General features: G+C 40.6%; 3 long non-coding RNA genes across 4 annotated transcripts; all 3 read left to right on the forward strand.

Annotated features, from left to right (window-relative positions):
• Positions 1–410: 410 nt before the first annotated feature.
• LOC122003738 lies at positions 411–1,634 on the forward strand. Its single transcript, XR_006118067.1, has 4 exons — positions 411–1,033; positions 1,125–1,231; positions 1,318–1,383; positions 1,578–1,634. It is a non-coding gene; the product is annotated as an uncharacterized LOC122003738 (long non-coding RNA).
• Positions 1,635–8,194: 6,560 nt separating this feature from the next.
• Positions 8,195–9,418, forward strand: LOC122003739. The gene is made up of 4 exons (XR_006118068.1): positions 8,195–8,817; positions 8,909–9,015; positions 9,102–9,167; positions 9,362–9,418. It is a non-coding gene; the product is annotated as an uncharacterized LOC122003739 (long non-coding RNA).
• Positions 9,419–15,948: 6,530 nt separating this feature from the next.
• LOC122003740 lies at positions 15,949–16,901 on the forward strand. 2 transcript variants are annotated; one of them, XR_006118069.1, is made up of 4 exons: positions 15,949–16,413; positions 16,479–16,571; positions 16,663–16,769; positions 16,856–16,901. It is a non-coding gene; the product is annotated as an uncharacterized LOC122003740 (long non-coding RNA). The 2 variants fall into 2 exon arrangements; XR_006118070.1 differs by having other exon boundaries at positions 16,845–16,874.
• The last annotated feature ends 5,852 nt before the right edge of the window (positions 16,902–22,753 follow it).

Here is a 22,753-nt window from a genome sequence, read left to right on the forward strand (position 1 = left end):
TTCAGCAAGTCATTACTCCAACTCAGCTTTTGGTTGATTTTTCTGGTCTAGGTGCCTAGACCAACCTAAGCACTCAGACTGCCTGCCTACCTTCCCTGGCGCTCGGACCGCCCAAGTGCTTGCCCTGGTACCTGGGCGAAGCTGGTCCAAGCATCCGGACCAAGACCGGGTGCCAGGAGTGTAAAATACCGGAAAAAAATGACGATTATTAATAAATGAATTTTCCGAAATTTTTGGACATTTTTCGGGAATTTTTCGGAGCTCGTACGGACGAGTTAACTGGATAAAAATGGGGCCTGGAAAAGCCTGTTTGGACGACCCATTTAAGCGAGGAATTATTTCTTTTATAAAAATTCCTAATTCCTTTTTCTTTTTCATTTATTTTCTCCAAAAAAAAGCCCTAACCGCCGGCGCCGGCGGTTTCTTCCCCCTGTGTCCTCTGCCCTAGCCACCTCACGCCGCCACCATAGCCGACAGTCGGCCGCCACTGAGCCCTGCCGAAGCCGCTGCCCTCACTGGACTTGAGCAGCGCTGTCGCCTCTTCCTAGCATCGCCGTCGCCTCTGCCTAGCATCGCCGTCGCCGTGCCCTAGGTGCCGAGCGCCACTGACCACCGTAGCACCGCCGCACCTTTTACTCTAGCGCCAGCCTTCTGCCCGTGATGCTGACCCCCTCTACCGCCGGTGACGAGCCACCTCTCCGACTTCCCTGTGCGCCGGCTGAAGTTTCCCTTCCTTGTGTCTCTGATCTAGAGTGATTGCGGCCTTGTTTCTGCCCTATGCGACGCCGCCTCTGTACACTATGCCTAGGTCGCCGGAAATCAAGAGCTTAAGAAGGTGACAGGGGGTAGTTGTAACCCGGCCAGTGGGACTGAAGGTGAGGGCTTAGGGTTTGTTTTTGTTTTCAATTCTGTGCTTTGATTCTTATCCTGCCGTGAGCAGCACTTGGGTGTGGGATGGCTAATTTAGTGTATAGGGTTTGGTGGACAGCGGCTTCACCAACTTCTGATTCTCGCTGTCATCATCGAAGAAGAGGTAATGGGAACAAATTATTACTGGACTTTAATTGTTAATAGAGTGTCTTGTGATTTCTTGATCATTTCTTCTTGATCCGGTTGGTGGACAGCAACTTGATCAGGGCAGTAGGTTGTTACGTCTGGCCAGTAGGTTTGATTTGGGGCTGTTGGAACTTGTCGTGGCAATCTTGCTTTGGTTGAGGGCATCAAGGAAGAGGTAAGGTCAGTAGGTTATGTTTTGAATTGAGTTATTTTGTTGATTAGTGAGTTTCCTTCTTGATTGTTTTGCAAGTGGATTTCCAGCCACTCACCTTGTTCCAGCAGCAAACACATTCCTTGATTATGGATTAATCACGGCCGTGAATTGAGGTAAGGTTTAGAGTTTTGATTTTCATGGTAGATTATTGCTAGTTGTGTTAGCAATAATTAATAACTTAAGTTTATAAGTTATATAATAGTGTAATCAGGATTAATGAAACTAACCCTAAATGATCAGTGGATTAGAAATTAGTTTAGCTATTTGTTTAAAAATTAAATTAGCTAAACTGTGCGAATTGATTCAGGACTTTGACGCGAGACGAGTATCTCGGAGTCTGATTGGACCTTTCTACTTTCGGAGGCGGGTACTTTTGACTTATTGTCTTTGATATGCTTAGTAATTAAATTAACAAGATGCATTAATTGTGTTTCTTACTTGTTTCGGTTAATCACTGCCCAATACATGCTGCCTGTTGATTGATTGTTTGTTTACATCTTGTATGGATATGTACCTGATTCCACATGCTCATGGGTAGTGATATAACCATATTTTACCATGTCAGGACCTAGGTTTGATACCTTATATGATCAGATACCTTGATATGATTCATTCGCTTTGGTGCACATTATGATATGTCCAGAGATTGGTTTAGTATATTACCATGTTTAGTGACATGCACCATTCGCATGATTGCATGCTGAGTGATTGATTGCTCCTTTATTGTCGAGCACTTTGCCAGTTTCATCACTGTTCGGTGCTCCGTTGTGACGCTCATGGGTAGCGGGACACAGCGTGGTAGCACGTCAGTTTGACTCTTCCGGTGCTCCGTTGATCCGCTCATGGGTAGTGTGATGCAGCGTGTAGCACGTTAGAGATTCCTCTCCGTCATAGTGTACCGGGAGATGAGAGCATTGCGCTCCCCCATTTATGATTTGGGGTAGGAGTACGTATGTACTCCGACAGCATCCCGTCCACTCGGTCACTCATCAGGAGTAGTGATGCAGAGTGCACGGTCGTCACAGCCCTACCCACTCGGTCCCACTGTTGTTGTGAGTCGGCTGACTGGCGTCAGGGGTGACCATGACATTAGCATCATATGCATGATGCATTTATTGTTTGTGTTTGTGTTTGTTGTACTTATATGCTGCACATTGCTTGGATACCTTGATTGACATGCATACAGGTCTTCTATACCTTTCGGACTGTTTGTCCTTTTATCGGGTCCTGGTTAGTGCAGATTCTCTCCTATTCTCTTCGATTTGCATCTATCTTTATTATTGTTAGGAGACTGTACGCATGATTAGTGCTAAGTGTTATTTCTTTACTTTGCATATCAATTGTACCTGCTGAGTGTTGGACTCACCCCGCCTCCATTGTTGTTATTTTCAGGTTGATGCTGTCAGGAGGGAGTTCCAGTTGCTAGTCCCCTGCAGACCTCCAGCTATTTGTTATCGTTTGTATTATTTTTTGATTCTTACTTGACTATATTTGGATTTGGATGTTGAATACTTAGATATTATATAAGTTGTCTCGTTGATGGATTTGTTTTCGATTTTATACTACTACATGCCTGCCTGGACGGCAGAAGAGGTAAGAAAAAAATCGGATTTGAGCTTTACGAGTGTAGTTGAGTAGGGTTGATTTCGAGTCAGAGTATTACTATGTTGTTTATTTTATTAACTGCGTGGTTGTGACAGCCAGAGGCTGAATACATATATAAACTGCGTGGTGATTGATTTTATTTACTGTTATTATTCCAGCCGCCTGTGGCTGAGGTATATGAGATGTAGAAAAGTTTCAGATTGTCCACCATACAGGGGAGATGCTGTCGAAATTTTCTCGGACAGGGACTCCTCTGGGGGCGTGACAATTTAGTGGTATCAGAGCACAGTTATACGATCTTTTGTTTTCGTATTTTGGATGTTTGGGATAACCTGATACCAATTTATTTACTTGGTATCAGAGCGCCAAGTTTGGCGATACTTGTTGGATTTTTGTATTATGGATTTTCGAGATTTATCTGATACCAATTTATTGGTATCAGAGCGGGTTATGATACCTGCTTTTGGTGTTCTGGAGATTTATCAGATACCTGTTGTTGGTATTCTGGATATTTGGGTTAGCCAGGTTTGCGAGTCAAACTGGGCATTTTCGGATTTTCGATATGGTTATGTTTCGGATTTATTTGGATTTCCGACGATGTTTCTCGTTCGGAGTTTGAGGTCAAAGGTTGGGGACAGGACAGCGACGGAACATCTCCAGACAGCAAATAGGTATGATGTTTATTTTATGATAGTTATGACATGTATTAGCACTTTATCTTTAGTACCTGTTTGGTTGTTGTAGCCATATTACAGGTGATGGGTTAGCCACTGATCTGGGTCGACCCTCATAGAGATCAAGGATTATAGTCTCTGGTGATTTTTCATATCATACCATCAGTAGTTTTAGTTTCTGTTACTACTACTAGGAGATGGAGGCACATATCAGCCTCTGCTATTGTTAGCAGGGTAGTGGATGACACTTACCTATTCCTGTTGACTTAGTCAGTTGAGTTTTTATACTCATATCTTTTGGATATTAGAGTACCCGATACGATGAAAATTGTTTATTGGGGAGTTACCATGTTTGATCATTGTTGAGAATGGTTTGAGGTTGAGGGATATTGTGAGATCAGATATTTTGATGTGTTGATTTCTAATGATTTATGAGAGTAAATGTTATGTGGTTGTTTGATGATCCATTATTAGATATTTGTTTTGATGATCTATTAATGGATAACTATTTTGATGATTTATATTTGGGTTGTCATTGATGGTGACATAGTGAGTATCATGTATGATATTCACAGGTTTGATGATTATAGTTGGTGATCAGATTATAAATCGGGTGCTAGAGAATTTATGATTTAGAGTGCCTATGAGATTTTAATAAATCTGGTTAGTTGTGGTTAGTTAAAAGGATGATAAAATGGATAATTGCTTCCTCTGATATTAGACTTCGTGGATAAATAATGATTTGATGTTTTGAATGCTAACTTACCCTCATGGGGAGTAGAGACTGATTCATCTGATATTATGTGGGCTGATATTTTTGAGGATGAAAATGAGAGTGTCTTGATGTTCCTAAATATTGACTTTTTCTTTTGGGTTGTACACATTTATACATATGATATTATGTGGTTGGATATACCTTAGTTGCTTGTGGAGGATTAAGGTATTCTTGATTAGTTAGTAGATGAATGATTTAGTTTTGTTGGGTGATCAGTAGAGGATTGTCATATTCTATTTTTAGAGGTTCGAACCTTTAGGTTATTTGTGCTTAGTTATGTATCTAGAGCACATTTGAGTACATGTTTTGTACTGACGTGAAAATGATTGATTTAGCCATATATCATTATCGGCTTGGATAGGTTATAAAGGATCGATGTATCCTATTCCATGAAGATTTCGACCGTGGATTGTATATACCTGGTGGGATAACTTAGAGGGTGCTTTGGGATATGTGACCCCGCTGATGTAAGGAAGTGTAGAGCTAATTGCTTAACACTTATGGAATACAATAGTTACTAGTGTATACTGGGAGAGTACATTTGGATTTATGATGATAAAATTTTCCCCATTAGATATAGTCTTGGTAGTGTATTACATTGACTGGCAATGTTATACCACGGTGTGTATATTTTTCTTGTCCGATACCAGTTCCTTTGAACCTAGAGCAGGGTTGTTACTGGATGATTAGGCTGCTTTATTTTGGGTTGCTTTTGATTGATGTATTCATGCTTGATACATATGCATGAATTTTGTTTAGATATACCGGTAACTCATGAGTGTTGGTAGCATAAGGTTGGTCTCTTTGATAGAGCTGGTGTGCTGATTTTTCATGTCTATGTTACATGTATATTATGATTGTTATGTGTTGTAGGAGTCATGTGGTAGACTGCCTATTTGCAAGTAGTATATGTATCCATGTTCTGATATGGTTTGAAGTTTCCTTGTGGATCATAGCTATGTAGTTCGGTGTATGTATCTGGATGTATTATTGAAGATATCTTGTTGATTAAATCCGGGTTGTAGTATAAGTACATCGGTGGTGTTTTGATGAAGGCATTTTGTCGATTTAATCTGAGTTGTGATATGTACATATGTGTTTGGTGTGGTATCTGAGGTATCTTTTTGATTATGTTTGATATGTGTGTGCACCTGAGTTTAGTATGCTTTATTGGAAGTATATGTTGGTTATACTCTTGGCATAGGTGAAGACATGTCATGTGAGTGTTGTTTGAGGTGTATTGTTGATTTTACCTACATTGATTTTGCACACGTGTTCGGTATGTATTGTTGGAGGTATCATACTGAATATACCTGAGTTGTGAGTATGTTTGGTGTATAATAATTGGAGGATTTTGTTGATCATACATATATTGTGTGAGCATGTGTGCTATGTGTATACATTGGTAGCTGTATGATGATTCTACTTATACTGAATGCAGAATGTGGAGTGACTGCATTATGTCATTTGATGGATTAACCCATCAATTAATTTTCCTATCAGTGGATGACCCACTAGGATGCTGATAGAGTTGATGATGGATTTGATTAGTTACTAGGTTGTTATAGCCTAGGCTAACCACAGTGAATTGTGGTAGAGAGATCTTGTACAGTCTCTAGCTGGATAGTTAGGTGCCTTGGGGTACTTATGTATTATTTTGTGGTGGAGAGTTGCTCCCACATATTACGAATTGCTAGTAGCGGAGCATTGCCCCTATATTTATTGCGATACCTATTTCAGACTATTTGTGGTAGAGCGTTGCTCCCACATATGTGATGTTTCCTGTGATGGAGCGTTGCTCTCACACTGGAGGATTTATTCTATGGTGATTTATGTTATTGATGATCATATTTTTGACTTATTATCATAGATCTTATGGTTAGAAATGTCTGTGATACGGACATTATGTGTCTTGGTTTTTGCTATATAGGCTTTCAGTGCCTTAGATGTTATCGGGGACTTGATGTTCTGGTATGTCGAGGATGTTTGGATCGGTTTCCATTGTCTTTGTGGACGATGTTGTGATCTATTTCAGATTCGCGGTGAGTCACGCACATCATCTTTGCATAGTCTAGAGATGTTTCGATGGGAACATCTATATGCAAAGTTCAGTAGTGTGTTTGGGGTTTGTCTTCTATGAGATGTTGAGACACTCGGTTACCAGTAGGAGTATACTGTGGTTTCACAGGAAATTGAGGTTATTACCGTTGGGAGTAGACGGAGTCTATAGAGGAGGCTTGCAACTTCCTATATTTGACTCGATATTTCCGGAGATACGTTGAAGGTTTCTCACGGATTGCTATGCCACTTACACACTGACAATGAAAGGCGTGAAGTTTATTTAGACTGAGGATTTCAAGACCAGCTTCTAGGAGCTGAAGCGGAGATTAGTGTCGGCTCCAGTTTTGATTTTACCTTCTGGAGAGGACGAATTTGTCCTCTACACCGACGCGTCTCTACAGGGTATGAGTGCTGTTCTGATGCAGCACGGTAGAGTATTCTTATATGCTTCTCGATAGTTGAGGGAGCCTGAGAAGAAAATACTCAGTTCATGATCTGGAGTTGGCCGCTATTATTTTTGCCTTGAAGATTTGGCGACAGTACTTGTATGATATTACATTGAGATTCTTACTGACCATCAGAGTCTCAAATATATGTTCACTCATAAGGAACTTAATTTTCGACAGAGGAGAAGGATGGAGTTCCTGATGGATTATGATTGTACCATTAGCTATCATCTGGGAAAAGCTAATGTGGTTGCTGATGCACTTAGCTAGAAGTCCAGAGGGACTTTAGTTTGCCATCGAGTTGTGGTCATAGACTTGATCCAGGGTTTCTCCGAGTTAGACCTTGAGGAGAAGGGACAGACAAAGCAGGGTATTCTTGTTATCATAGTTGCTCAGTCGTCGATCAGGACGAGAATCCGAGCGGCCTAGCTGTTGGGACCTCATAGAGCTCAGTGTGAGGCAGAGTGGTCCGTACTATCAGACGGAGGATGTCAAAAGCATAAGACTGCCAGAAGAATTATGCTGACCCGAGTCGGAGACACTTTGAGTTCTCCATTTGCGACTATGTATTTCTGCGAGTTTCGCCCACGAAAGGGGTGAAGAGATTTGACCTCAGAGGTAAGCCAGCTCCGCGGTACATTGGACCTTTCCAGATCTCGGAAAGGATTGGAGCAGTAGCTTACTGGTTGGCACTATCGCCGTCCCTGGCAGGCGTCCACGATGTATTCTACGTATCCATGCTGAGGAGATACGTACCCGATCCGACGCATGTGCTGACAGATATTCCAGTTCCCTTCAACCTGATGCTACTTATGAGGAGGTTCCGGTACGGATTCTCGATCGAAAAGAGCGTCAGTTGCGGAATAAGACTATCCGGCTAGTTAAAGTCGGATGGCAACACCATTCGGATGAGGAGGCTACTTGGGAGCTCGAGGATACGATCCGAGCTCAGTATCCCCATCTTTTCACTTGAGGTATGTGATTTATTTACCGTTCAACATTTATTATTGTTATTTGTTATTAGTACTTGCTGATGGTAGATACTGAAATTTGGGGACCAAATTTTTATTAGTGGGGGAGAATGTAAAATCCCGGAAAAAATGACGATTATTAATAAATGAATTTTCCGAAATTTTTGGACATTTTTCGGGAATTTTTCGGAGCTCGTACGGACGAGTTAACGGGATAAAAATGGGGCCTGGAAAAGCCTGTTTGGACGACCCATTTAAGCGAGGAATTGTTTCTTTTATAAAAAATTCCTAATTCCTTTTTCTTTTTCATTTATTTTCTTCCCCCCCGTGTTCCTTCTCTCCCGAGCCTCACTCCCGAACCCGACGCCGAGAAAAAAAAGCCCTAACCGCCGGCGCCGGCGGTTTCTTCCCCCTGTGTCCTCTGCCCTAGCCACCTCACGCCGCCACCATAGCCGACAGTCGGCCGCCACTGAGCCCTGCCGAAGCCGCTGCCCTCACTGGACTTGAGCAGCGCTGTCGCCTCTTCCTAGCATCGCCGTCGCCTCTGCCTAGCATCGCCGTCGCCGTGCCCTAGGTGCCGAGCGCCACTGACCACCGTAGCACCGCCGCACCTTTTACTCTAGCGCCGGCCTTCTGCCCGCGATGCTGACCCCCTCTGCCGCCGGTGACGAGCCACCTCTCCGACTTCCCTGTGCGCCGGCCGAAGTTTCCCTTCCTTGTGTCTCTGATCTAGAGTGATTGCGGCCTTGTTTCTGCCCTATGCGACGCCGCCTCTGTACACTATGCCTAGGTCGCCGGAAATCAAGAGCTTAAGAAGGTGACAGGGGGTAGTTGTAACCCGGCCAGTGGGACTGAAGGTGAGGGCTTAGGGTTTGTTTTTGTTTTCAATTCTGTGCTTTGATTCTTATCCTGCCGTGAGCAGCACTTGGGTGTGGGATGGCTAATTTAGTGTATAGGGTTTGGTGGACAGCGGCTTCACCAACTTCTGATTCTCGCTGTCATCATCGAAGAAGAGGTAATGGGAACAAATTATTACTGGACTTTAATTGTTAATAGAGTGTCTTGTGATTTCTTGATCATTTCTTCTTGATCCGGTTGGTGGACAGCAACTTGATCAGGGCAGTAGGTTGTTACGTCTGGCCAGTAGGTTTGATTTGGGGCTGTTGGAACTTGTCGTGGCAATCTTGCTTTGGTTGAGGGCATCAAGGAAGAGGTAAGGTCAGTAGGTTATGTTTTGAATTGAGTTATTTTGTTGATTAGTGAGTTTCCTTCTTGATTGTTTTGCAAGTGGATTTCCAGCCACTCACCTTGTTCCAGCAGCAAACACATTCCTTGATTATGGATTAATCACGGCCGTGAATTGAGGTAAGGTTTAGAGTTTTGATTTTCATGGTAGATTATTGCTAGTTGTGTTAGCAATAATTAATAACTTAAGTTTATAAGTTATATAATAGTGTAATCAGGATTAATGAAACTAACCCTAAATGATCAGTGGATTAGAAATTAGTTTAGCTATTTGTTTAAAAATTAAATTAGCTAAACTGTGCGAATTGATTCAGGACTTTGACGCGAGACGAGTATCTCGGAGTCTGATTGGACCTTTCTACTTTCGGAGGCGGGTACTTTTGACTTATTGTCTTTGATATGCTTAGTAATTAAATTAACAAGATGCATTAATTGTGTTTCTTACTTGTTTCGGTTAATCACTGCCCAATACATGCTGCCTGTTGATTGATTGTTTGTTTACATCTTGTATGGATATGTACCTGATTCCACATACTCATGGGTAGTGATATAACCATATTTTACCATGTCAGGACCTAGGTTTGATACCTTATATGATCAGATACCTTGATATGATTCATTCGCTTTGGTGCACATTATGATATGTCCAGAGATTGGTTTAGTATATTACCATGTTTAGTGACATGCACCATTCGCATGATTGCATGCTGAGTGATTGATTGCTCCTTTATTGTCCGAGCACTTTGCGGTTTATCACCGGTTGCTCGTTGTGGCCTTCGTGGGTAGCGGGACACGGTATGTAAGACGTCAGGTTTGACTCTTCGGTGCTCCGTTGATCCGCTCATGGGTAGTGTGATGCGGCGTGTAGCGTTAGAATTCCTCTCCGTCATAGGTGTCTGGAGATGAGGCATTCGCTCCCCGTTTATGATTTGGGGTAGAATGCGTATGTACTCAAAGACATCCCGTCCCACTCGGCCACCTCGTCGGGAGTAGTGATCACGAGTGCTGTCGTCAGCGACCTACCCACTCGGTCCCATGTTGTTGTGAGTCGGTGGTGGCGTCGGGGTGACCGTGACATTAGCATCGTATCGTGATGCATTTATTGTTGTGTTTGTGTTTGTTGTACTTATATGCTGCACGTTGCTTGGATACCTTGATTGGCGTGCATCTGGTCTTCTATACCTTCGGTTGTTTGTCCTTTTATCGGGTCTGGTTAGTGCAGATTCTCTCCTATTCTCTTGATTTGCATCTATCTTTATTATTGTTAGGAGACCGTACGCATGATTAGTGCTAAGTGTTATTTCTTTACTTTACATATCAATTGTACCTGCTGAGTGTTGGACTCACCCCGCCTCCATTGTTGTTATTTTCAGGTTAATGCTGTCAGGAGGGAGTTCCAGTTGCTAGTCCCCTGCAGACCTCCAGCTATTTGTTATCGTTTGTATTATTTTTGATTCTTACTTGACTATATTTGGATTTGGATGTTGAATACTTAGATATTATATAAGTTGTCTCGTTGATGGATTTGTTTTCGATTTTATACTACTACATGCCTGCCTGGACGGCAGAAGAGGTAAGAAAAATCGGATTTGGGCTTTACGAGTGTAGTTGAGTAGGGTTGATTTCGAGTCAGAGTATTACTATGTTGTTTATTTTATTAACTGCGTGGTTGTGACAGCCAGAGGCTGAATACATATATAAACTGCGTGGTGATTGATTTTATTTACTGTTATTATTCCAGCCGCCTGTGGCTGAGGTATATGAGATGTAGAAAAGTTTCAGATTGTCCACCATACAGGGGAGGTGCTGCCGAAATTTTCTCGGACAGGGACTCCTCTGGGGGAGTGATAATTTAGTGGTATCAGAGTACAGGTTATACGATCTTTTGTTTTCGTATTTTGGATGTTTGGGATAACCTGATACCAATTTATTTACTTGGTATCAGAGCGCCAAGTTTGGCGATACTTGTTGGATGTTTGTATTTTGGATTTTCGGGATTTATCTGATACCAATTTAGTGGTATCAGAGCGGGTTATGATACCTGCTTTTGGTGTTCTGGAGATTTATCGGATACCTGTTGTTGGTATTCTGGATATTTGGGTTAGCGCGAGTCAAATGGGCATTTCGGATTTTCGATATGGTTATGTTTCGGATTTCCGTTTCGGATTTATTTGGATTTCCGACGATGTTTCTCGTTCGGAGTTTGAGGTCAAAGGTTGGGGACAGGACAGCGACGGAACATCTCCAGACAGCAAATAGGTATGATGTTTATTTTATGATAGTTATGACATGTATTAGCACTTTATCTTTAGTACTTGTTTGGTTGTTGTAGCCTATTACGGTGATGGGTTAGCATGATCCGGGTCGACCCTCATAGAGATCGAGGATTATAGTCTCTGGTGATTTTTCATATCATACCATCGTAGTTTTAGTTTCCATTACTACTACTAGGAGATGGAGGCACATATCGACCTCTGCTATTGTTAGCGGGTAGTGGATGACACTTACCTATTCCTGTTGACTTAGTCAGTTGAGTTTTTATACTCATATCTTTTGGATATTAGAGTACCCGATACGATGAAAATTGTTTATTGGGGAGTTACCATGTTTGATCATTGTTGAGAATGGTTTGAGGTTGAGGGATATTGTGAGATCAGATATTTTGATGTGTTGATTTCTAATGATTTATGAGAGTAAATGTTATGTGGTTGTTTGATGATCCATTATTAGATATTTGTTTTGATGATCTATTAATGGATAACTATTTTGATGATTTATATTTGGGTTGTCATTGATGGTGACATAGTGAGTATCATGTATGATATTCACAGGTTTGATGATTATAGTTGGTGATCGGATTATAAATCGGGTGCTAGAGAATTTATGATTTAGAGTGCCTATGAGATTTTAATAAATCGGTTAGTTGTGGTTAGTTAAAAGGATGATAAAATGGATAATTGCTTCCTCCGATATTAGACTTCGTGGATAAATAATGATTTGATGTTTTGAATGCTAACTTACCCTCATGGGGAGTAGAGACTGATTCATCTGATATTATGTGGGCTGATATTTTTGAGGATGAAAATGAGAGTGTCTTGATGTTCCTAAATATTGACTTTTTCTTTTGGGTTGTACACATTTATACATATGATATTATGTGGTTGGATATACCTTAGTTGCTTGTGGAGGATTAAGGTATTCTTGATTAGTTAGTAGATGAATGATTTAGTTTTGTTGGGTGATCAGTAGAGGATTGTCATATTCTATTTTTAGAGGTTCGAACCTTTAGGTTATTTGTGCTTAGTTATGTATCTAGAGCACATTTGAGTACATGTTTTGTACTGACGTGAAAATGACTGATTTAGCCATATATCATTATCGGCTTGGATAGTTTATAAAGGATCGATGTATCCTATTCCATGAAGATTTTGACCGTGGATTGTATATACCTGGTGGGATAACTTAGAGGGTGCTTTGGGATATGTGACCCCGCTGATGTAAGGAAGTGTAGAGCTAATTGCTTAACACTTATGGAATACAATAGTTACTAGTGTATACTGGGAGAGTACATTTGGATTTATGATGATAAAATTTTCCCCATTAGATATAGTCTTGGTAGTGTATGACATTGACTGGCAATGTTATACCACGGTGTGTATATTTTTCTTGTCCGATACCAGTTCCTTTGAACCTAGAGCAGGGTTGTTACTGGATGATTATGCTGCTTTATTTTGGGTTGCTTTTGATTGATGTATTCATGCTTGATACATATGCATGAATTTTGTTTAGATATACCGGTAACTCATGAGTGTTGGTAGCATAAGGTTGGTCTCTTTGATTGAGCTGGTGTGCTGATTTTGCATGTCTATGTTACATGTATATTGTGATTGTTATGTGTTGTAGGAGTCATGTGGTAGACTGTCATTGGCAAGTAGTATATGTATCCATGTTCTGATATGATTTGAAGGTTCCTTGTGGATCATAGATATGTAGTTCGGTGTATGTGTCTGGATTTATTATTGAAGATATCTTGTTGATTAAATCCGGGTTGTAGTATAAGTACATCGGTGGTGTTTTGATGAAGGCATTTTGTCGATTTAATCTGAGTTGTGATATGTACATATGTGTTTGGTGTGGTATCTGAGGTATCTTTTTGATTATGTTTGATATGTGTGTGCACCTGAGTTTAGTATGCTTTATTGGAAGTATATGTTGGTTATACTCTTGGCATAGGTGAAGACATGTCATGTGAGTGTTGTTTGAGGTGTATTGTTGATTTTACCTACATTGATTTTGCACACGTGTTCGGTATGTATTGTTGGAGGTATCATACTGAATATACCTGAGTTGTGAGTATGTTTGGTGTATAATAATTGGAGGATTTTGTTGATCATACATATATTGTGTGAGCATGTGTGCTATGTGTATACATTGGTAGTTGTATGATGATTCTACTTATATTGAATGCAGAATGTGGAGTGACTGCATTATGTCATTTGATGGATTAACCCATCAATTAATTTTCCTATCAGTGGATGACCCACTAGGATGCTGATAGAGTTGATGATGGATTTGATTAGTTACTAGGTTGTTATAGCCTAGGCTAACCACAGTGAATTGTGGTAGAGAGATCTTGTACAGTCTCTAGCTGGATAGTTAGGTGCCTTGGGGTACTTATGTATTATTTTGTGGTGGAGAGTTGCTCCCACATATTACGAATTGCTAGTAGCGGAGCATTGCCCCTATATTTATTGCGATACCTATTTCAGACTATTTGTGGTAGAGCGTTGCTCCCACATATGTGATGTTTCCTGTGATGGAGCGTTGCTCTCACACTGGAGGATTTATTCTATGGTGATTTATGTTATTGATGATCATATTTTTGACTTATTATCATAGATCTTATGGTTAGAAATGTCTGTGATACGGACATTATGTGTCTTGGTTTTTGCTATATAGGCTTTCAGTGCCTTAGATGTTATCAGGGACTTGATGTTCCTGGTATGTCGAGGATGTTTGGATCGGTTTCCATTGTCTTTGTGGACGATGTTGTGATCTATTTCAGATTCGCAGTGAGTCACGCACATCATCTTTGCATAGTCTAGAGATGTTTCGATGGGAACATCTATATGCAAAGTTCAGTAGTGTGTTTTGGGTTTGTCTTCTATGAGATGTTGAGACACTCGGTTACCAGTAGGAGTATACTGTGGTTTCACAGGAAATTGAGGTTGTTACCGTTGGGAGTAGACGGAGTCTATAGAGGAGGCTTGCAACTTCCTATATTTGACTCGATATTTCCGGAGATACGTTGAAGGTTTCTCACGGATTGCTATGCCACTTACACACCTGACAATGAAAGGCGTGAAGTTTATTTAGACTGAGGATTTCAAGACCAGCTTCTAGGAGCTGAAGCGGAGATTAGTGTCGGCTCCAGTTTTGATTTTACCTTCTGGAGAGGACGAATTTGTCCTCTACACCGACGCGTCTCTACAGGGTATGAGTGCTGTTCTGATGCAGCACGGTAGAGTATTCTTATATGCTTCTCGATAGTTGAGGGAGCCTGAGAAGAAAATACTCAGTTCATGATCTGGAGTTGGCCGCTATTATTTTTGCCTTGAAGATTTGGCGACAGTACTTGTATGATATTACATTGAGATTCTTACTGACCATCAGAGTCTCAAATATATGTTCACTCATAAGGAACTTAATTTTCGACAGAGGAGAAGGATGGAGTTCCTGATGGATTATGATTGTACCATTAGCTATCATCTGGGAAAAGCTAATGTGGTTGCTGATGCACTTAGCTAGAAGTCCAGAGGGACTTTAGTTTGCCATCGAGTTGTGGTCATAGACTTGATCCAGGGTTTCTCCGAGTTAGACCTTGAGGAGAAGGGACAGACAAAGCAGGGTATTCTTGTTATCATAGTTGCTCAGTCGTCGATCAGGACGAGAATCCGAGCGGCCTAGCTGTTGGGACCTCATAGAGCTCAGTGTGAGGCAGAGTGGTCCGTACTATCAGACGGAGGATGTCAAAAGCATAAGACTGCCAGAAGAATTATGCTGACCCGAGTCGGAGACACTTTGAGTTCTCCATTTGCGACTATGTATTTCTGCGAGTTTCGCCCACGAAAGGGGTGAAGAGATTTGACCTCAGAGGTAAGCCAGCTCCGCGGTACATTGGACCTTTCCAGATCTCGGAAAGGATTGGAGCAGTAGCTTACTGGTTGGCACTATCGCCGTCCCTGGCAGGCGTCCACGATGTATTCTACGTATCCATGCTGAGGAGATACGTACCCGATCCGACGCATGTGCTGACAGATATTCCAGTTCCCTTCAACCTGATGCTACTTATGAGGAGGTTCCGGTACGGATTCTCGATCGAAAAGAGCGTCAGTTGCGGAATAAGACTATCCGGCTAGTTAAAGTCGGATGGCAACACCATTCGGATGAGGAGGCTACTTGGGAGCTCGAGGATACGATCCGAGCTCAGTATCCCCATCTTTTCACTTGAGGTATGTGATTTATTTACCGTTCAACATTTATTATTGTTATTTGTTATTAGTACTTGCTGATGGTAGATACTGAAATTTGGGGACCAAATTTTTATTAGTGGGGGAGAATGTAAAATACCGGAAAAAAATGACGATTATTAATAAATGAATTTTCCGGAATTTTTGGACATTTTTCGGGAATTTTTCGGAGCTCGTACGGACGAGTTAACGGGATAAAAATGGGGCCTGGAAAAGCCTGTTTGGACGACCCATTTAAGCGAGGAATTGTTTCTTTTATAAAAATTCCTAATTCCTTTTTCTTTTTCATTTATTTTCTTCCCCCCCGTGTTCCTTCTCTCCCAAGCCTCACTCCCGAACCCGACGCCGAGAAAAAAAAGCCCTAACCGCCGGCGCCGGCGGTTTCTTCCCCCTGTGTCCTCTGCCCTAGCCACCTCACGCCGCCACCATAGCCGACAGTCGGCCGCCACTGAGCCCTGCCGAAGCCGCTGCCCTCACTGGACTTGAGCAGCGCTGTCGCCTCTTCCTAGCATCGCCGTCGCCTCTGCCTAGCATCGCCGTCGCCGTGCCCTAGGTGCCGAGCGCCACTGACCACCGTAGCACCGCCGCACCTTTTACTCTAGCGCCAGCCTTCTGCCCGTGATGCTGACCCCCTCTGCCGCCGGTGACGAGCCACCTCTCCGACTTCCCTGTGCGCCGGCCGAAGTTTCCCTTCCTTGTGTCTCTGATCTAGAGTGATTGCGGCCTTGTTTCTGCCCTATGCGACGCCGCCTCTGTACACTATGCCTAGGTCGCCGGAAATCAAGAGCTTAAGAAGGTGACAGGGGGTAGTTGTAACCCGGCCAGTGGAACTGAAGGTGAGGGCTTAGGGTTTGTTTTTGTTTTCAATTCTGTGCTTTGATTCTTATCCTGCCGTGAGCAGCACTTGGGTGTGGGATGGCTAATTTAGTGTATAGGGTTTGGTGGACAGCGGCTTCACCAACTTCTGATTCTCGCTGTCATCATCGAAGAAGAGGTAATGGGAACAAATTATTACTGGACTTTAATTGTTAATAGAGTGTCTTGTGATTTCTTGATCATTTCTTCTTGATCCGGTTGGTGGACAGCAACTTGATCAGGGCAGTAGGTTGTTACGTCTGGCCAGTAGGTTTGATTTGGGGCTGTTGGAACTTGTCGTGGCAATCTTGCTTTGGTTGAGGGCATCAAGGAAGAGGTAAGGTCAGTAGGTTATGTTTTGAATTGAGTTATTTTGTTGATTAGTGAGTTTCCTTCTTGATTGTTTTGCAAGTGGATTTCCAGCCACTCACCTTGTTCCAGCAGAAAACACATTCCTTGATTATGGATTAATCACGGCCGTGAATTGAGGTAAGGTTTAGAGTTTTGATTTTCATGGTAGATTATTGCTAGTTGTGTTAGCAATAATTAATAACTTAAGTTTATAAGTTATATAATAGTGTAATCAGGATTAATGAAACTAACCCTAAATGATCAGTGGATTAGAAATTAGTTTAGCTATTTGTTTAAAAATTAAATTAGCTAAACTGTGCGAATTGATTCAGGACTTTGACGCGAGACGAGTATCTCGGAGTCTGATTGGACCTTTCTACTTTCGGAGGCGGGTACTTTTGACTTATTGTCTTTGATATGCTTAGTAATTAAATTAACAAGATGCATTAATTGTGTTTCTTACTTGTTTCGGTTAATCACTGCCCAATACATGCTACCTGTTGATTGATTGTTTGTTTACATCTTGTATGGATATGTACCTGATTCCACATGCTCATGGGTAGTGATATAACCATATTTTACCATGTCAGGACCTAGGTTTGATACCTTATATGATCAGATACCTTGATATGATTCATTCGCTTTGGTGCACATTATGATATGTCCAGAGATTGGTTTAGTATATTACCATGTTTAGTGACATGCACATTCGCATGATTGCATCTTGAGTGATTGATTGCTCCTTTATTGTCGAGCACTTTGCGTTTCATCCATTCGGTGCTCGTTGTGGCCTTCGTGGGTAGCGGGACACGGCGTGGTAACGTCGGTTGACTCTTCCGGTGCTCAGTTGATCCGCTCGTGGGTAGTGTGATGCGGCGTGTAGCGTTAGAGATTCCTCTCGTCATGGTGTCGGGAGATGAGGCATTCGGCTCCCCATTTATGATTTGGGGTAGGAGTACGTACGACAGGATCCCGTCCACTCGGTCACTCATCGGGAGTAGTGATGCGAGTGCATGTCGTCATACCCACTCGGTCCCATTGTTGTTGTGAGTCGGTGACTGGCGTCGGGGTGACCTTGACGCATCATATCGTGATGCATTTATTGTTGTGTTTGTGTTTGTTGCACTTATATCTTCACATTGCTTGGATACCTTGATTGGCGTCATACGGGTCTTTTATACCTTTCGGATTGTTTGTCCTTTTACGGGTCTGGTTAGTCAGATTCTCTCCTATTCTCTTGATTTGCATCTATCTTTATTATTGTTAGGAGACTGTACGCATGATTAGTGCTAGGTGTTATTTCCTTACTTTACATATCAATTGTACCTGCTGAGTGTTGGACTCACCCCGCCTCCATTGTTGTTATTTTCAGGTTAATGCTGTCAGGAGGGAGTTCCAGTTGCTAGTCCCCTGCAGACCTCCAGCTATTTGTTATCGTTTGTATTATTTTTGATTCTTACTTGACTATATTTGGATTTGGATGTTGAATACTTAGATATTATATAAGTTGTCTCGTTGATGGATTTGTTTTCGATTTTATACTACTACATGCCTGCCTGGACGGCAGAAGAGGTAAGAAAAAAATCGGATTTGAGCTTTACGAGTGTAGTTGAGTAGGGTTGATTTCGAGTCAGAGTATTACTATGTTGTTTATTTTATTAACTGCGTGGTTGTGACAGCCAGAGGCTGAATACATATATAAACTGCGTGGTGATTGATTTTATTTACTGTTATTATTCCAGCCGCCTGTGGCTGAGGTATATGAGATGTAGAAAAGTTTCAGATTGTCCACCATACAGGGGAGATGCTGTCGAAATTTTCTCGGACAGGGACTCCTCTGGGGGCGTGACAAGGAGTCCTAGAGCCTAGACCCCTTTCGGGCATCCAGACACTCCGTTTTTTAGCAACTTCTTCCTTACAAAAAAGAGCTAGTCTAGATAATAAAAAATATATTTATCTTGTACAATAAAGTTAGTACAATGCAGTAAGATAGTAGTAGTAATTAGATCCTGTCTTCTCGAGACCAAGATCTAGTCAAGCTCTTAGCTTAGATTTTCCAAATAGACCTAAGCTGGACCGACGCCTACTGTTCCCTTAATCGGGAATACATCCTCACTGGATCTCTCTTCCAATCATTTATCTTTTACTTACCAACTGCAATCGCTTGATTTGTCTTTGACCTACCAGATCTTCCTGCCAGTTGTTAGGTCTGGAGACGCAACTTGATTTCGGCCGGTTGTCAGGTCCCGCGGACCTAACCGGACTTTTCGCTAGATATCGAGTCCCGCGGACCATCTAGACTTCGCACCAGCTATCGAGTCTCACAGACCTAGCTGGATTTCAACCCGGTGTCAGGTTCTTCAGACCAATCAACTCTTGCACACTTCATAAAGCAATTAGATCACAAACATACTAACTTGAATCTACTTGTCATTTATCAAAATCTGAGTTTGATTATTAGTGTAAATTGTACTAACACAGGAGTCGCTCAATTGAGTTATGTTTTTCAAGTCATTTAACTTCATGAGCCCAAGATCATCTCCTTTCCTCTCCTTTACTCTATGTTTGTTAAATGTTCATTTTGTATGTATGTATGTATTATTATTTTCATAATTTAGTCTAGGACAATTGAAGATCCTGGCTACGTCATTGAGAGTGGCTATTATAAATTATAATAATTAGTTGTAGCAACTATAATAACATTCAAAGTGTTCCTTCAGGGTGATACAGTGATTGAGGCATAGGGTGTTGCCGCATGAGATCTTAGAGTCGAAACTCAATATATCTGATCATGTCTTCCCCATGACTTATCGACCTGCACTAATGGCTAGTAGCCACTCATTATTTACCTCTTTCGTGTTGATGTAAGAATGGATTGATAGGAGTGCTGAGGCGCTGAGACGAGTGAATTACCTTTACCACATAAAATAACATTAAATGTAAAAAAATAATGTTATAGTAGCTAGTTACAGATCCTACGCCAACCTTGAATGTATGGAGTACTCTTAGAAGTAGGGTGTCATTTTTACTTTTTATGAAAAAGAAGTGTCCTTTTATAATTTCTATAATTTGGGGTGTCCTAATTTTTACCTAAAATTTTTAGCCTACCTAATATTCCACCTGTTCAACAGTCATTTGGAAGAAGGAATCCAAATTATTGCGTTAGGTTTGTGGGAAAAGAAAATTCTAAACAGCTGTATGATTACTTCAAACTTGCAGCCAAGTCCCACTGTTTTTTTCTTGGAACAGGGAAAATTCTACCTTGCTCAAGTCGCAGATAGCTAGATGGGCAAAGTTGGTTTAAAATACTTGATCGTCAACATCTGTGATGCATGCTAATTGCTAATGAAATTGATGTGCCAACCTTTAGGAATATATTAAAGGAGTGGTAGGGAAGGGGGAGAGCTTAGCATGTTGAATTCCAACAGAGCATCCATAATTAGGACAGCTCGAATTGTTAACTTTTGTATTAATTCCGTGACTGTCTTCATCATTAGCGCCATGATTGCAGAGCCTTAAACAACAGCTTGACAGTTGAGTGATGTCTCTAAATCATTTTTAAGATACGTATTCAAAGTTTAATCTTATAGTTGAATAAATCATCCGTTAATAGTACATGTATGATGGATGGAGTTGTCTTCCTAAAACCTCAACAGACCCTGATTGACAGTGCAAAACAATTGCTATGTACCTTTGTAAGACAAATAGAGGTCATCATAGTGAGAGTTTTTTTTAAAATAGATGTGGATTCTTCCTTGTAAACCTACATTGGACACTTTTATCTAATAGTGAAACAAAAAAAAGGTTAGAAATTAAACAACTTTGGATATATCTAATCACATAAAAACTAAAGCCTATGGGCAAATAGGAGTTTCATTGGAATCAAAGTCATACCAAAAAAAATAAAAAGAGTTCATTTAAAGCCAATATTGATATAGTTAGATATCTCGTTCTGCTAGAGAGACAAAATGACATCCTTTCCTATCAAATTGTCCTCTTGATAAGGTATCCAATGGGTGCCAACAAGAAAACCACATGATCAAAGTTGAATGACACAAGCAACCAGCTAATTTTGCAAATAAATTGATTATTTTTTTATCAGTAAAAATAATTTAGTGGGGTCTGTGATGAACCTTCTATGAATAATTACAAAAAAAAATATTAATTGTTGAAAATTGCAAGTTATGCTTTAAAACTTTGAACATCTCCAACATTAATACTTGTAAGTATAAATAAAATAACTATAAAAATAAAATCTCCCCCTCTTTGCACTTGCCGTAGATCTCAGTTTTTATAATATGACAAAATTGGAACAAGATTTCCATACTCTTTTAAGATCCATGTGCAAGTGTAACCCTACGAATGGAAAGGAATATTGCGGTGAACAATAATAACATCAATCTTCAACATACTTATTTTGATTAAAACATATTGTTTTTATTTATTTTATCTTTGTTCATGAAGTGACTAAACCATATAAGTGTTAATGGATTAAATTGTCCAGGGTTCAAGATGACACAACATAGCTTGGGTTGTGTCATTATTGACTTGGACCACCCAACCCGTCTAGACTGGGTGCTAATTATAGTCAGTGGACCTAGATTGACATAGGACTAGATCTAACACAGGGAACCACAGCTAGTGGCTTGTGTTTGCCCTTCAAACTGACACGGTTCACTTGGGTCTAGGCTTGTCTTTGGCAAGGCGAAGTCTTTTTTTGAGTTGTGCTTGACATGACCGGTTTAGAATTTTGTCGGTTCAGGCACGACAAGAAAAAATGGGTTCTACGAGCTCATACTATGCCCAACCTTAGTACAACCCATTCACCCCACTGCATCGTATTAGATGAGAGATAATTTCTCATTTAGAATAAAGTTAAAAAAATGCCCTTTTAATAGTGCAACTTTTGATAAAATAAAGTACTTTAAGTTTAGTTGGACTAGTAGACCAAATGACTAGTAATTAGTATCTTTAGATTTTTAACAGGTGAATATTCATATTTTGTGGTTCCCTAACTTACTCGTAAGCTTAAGAATGGCTAATCCTCTCAAGCTAGTGTGCATACATCATTTAGACCCCTAAATCATGTCAAGTGATGGTTTTTTTTATCAAGGTTCTTTTAAGGATCTAACCTATTAGTCTGTCATTGTGAATATTACTCATGAAAGTAGAAGAAAATAGTTGTACTATTGGAACATAATAATAGGATTAAAGAGGTGATGGTGTTCCTGATCCTTTGGCTAATAAGGAAAATGATATTTCAGGGCCATCCACATTATACAATTCTATTTCTTGGTGGAAAAAATATTCTCTAGAATTTAAAATATCTGTGTGTGTGTGTGTGTGTGAGAGAGAGAGAGAGAGAGAGAGATTCATAATTTATTAGTTGTTGGATGTGAAGTATATATTGTATGCGTAAGGAAGATTTTGGTCAATTATAACTTACAATGGGTCTCTACATAGCATTATATTGCAAAGTCAAAACAAAAACACAAATTAGAAGAGATTTTAAAATTAATGGAAACATTCACCAAATCCAATAATTAAATTGAATATATTTACTACCAAATGTTTATAGACAATAAAAAACATGAGTATCACAATAGTTATGTATATTTAATTATATATGAAAAATATGATTAGAAGATATAAGAAAATCTTAAATTCTTTAGGGAAGCTATTGTAAGGAAAAATGTGGCTATTAGAAGCAGATGAGCTCTGCCTTTCTAATATAGTAGACTAACATCTTGGCAAAAGATCCAATATTCATAAGTATATCATTGAGCTCTCACGGGATTACGTAGTTGGTATTTATAGGGGTATTTTTTTTTAATAAATCTTATGGCAAATTTTTAATGAATATAAAATATTTCGTTATGTGTCTGATCTCCCTCATATAAAGGGTTGTTGTGTTAGAATAAAATATCTCTGTGATTTATCTGGCTAGACGATAATATTGGACCGCTTAGG

This window comes from Zingiber officinale, chromosome 7B, assembly GCF_018446385.1.
Source record: "Zingiber officinale cultivar Zhangliang chromosome 7B, Zo_v1.1, whole genome shotgun sequence".
Lineage (NCBI taxonomy): Eukaryota > Viridiplantae > Streptophyta > Magnoliopsida > Zingiberales > Zingiberaceae > Zingiber > Zingiber officinale.